This window comes from Rhagoletis pomonella, unplaced genomic scaffold (assembly GCF_013731165.1).
Source record: "Rhagoletis pomonella isolate Grant_MI unplaced genomic scaffold, Rhpom_1.0 Rhpom_scaffold_00010, whole genome shotgun sequence".
Classification (NCBI taxonomy): Eukaryota; Metazoa; Arthropoda; class Insecta; order Diptera; family Tephritidae; genus Rhagoletis; species Rhagoletis pomonella.
This window is the reverse complement of record NW_023458564.1, coordinates 6,524,769-6,525,207: the sequence shown is the minus strand read 5'-3', so window position 1 is coordinate 6,525,207 and position 439 is coordinate 6,524,769.

Sequence of the window (439 nt, the reverse complement as noted above, 5' to 3'; positions counted from 1 at the left end):
GTCATGTGGTGAAATTGGGTGTGGTGAGCTGCGGTGTGGTGGAATTGAGTGTAGGAGTTACGGTGTGGTGAATTTAGGTGTGGTGGATTCAGGTGTGGTGAGTTAAGTTGTGGTGAGAAAGTTGAGGTGTGGTGAATTAAGGTGTGGTGAATTTTGGTGTGGTGAGTTGAGGTGAGTTAAGGTGTGGTGAGAAAGTTGAGGTGTGGTGAATTAAGGGTGGTGGATTTAGGTGTGGTGGATTTAGGTGCGGGGATTAAGGTGTGGCGAGTTGAGGTGTGGTGAATTCAGGTGTGGGGAGTTAAAGTGTGGTGAATTAATGTGTGGTGAGGTCAGGTGGAGTAAGTTTTTAAGTTAAGATGAGTTAAAGTTAAGGGGTTATGATTTTTATCCTTATCTTCATCTTCATCTTCATCTTCATCTTCATCTTCATCTTCATCTT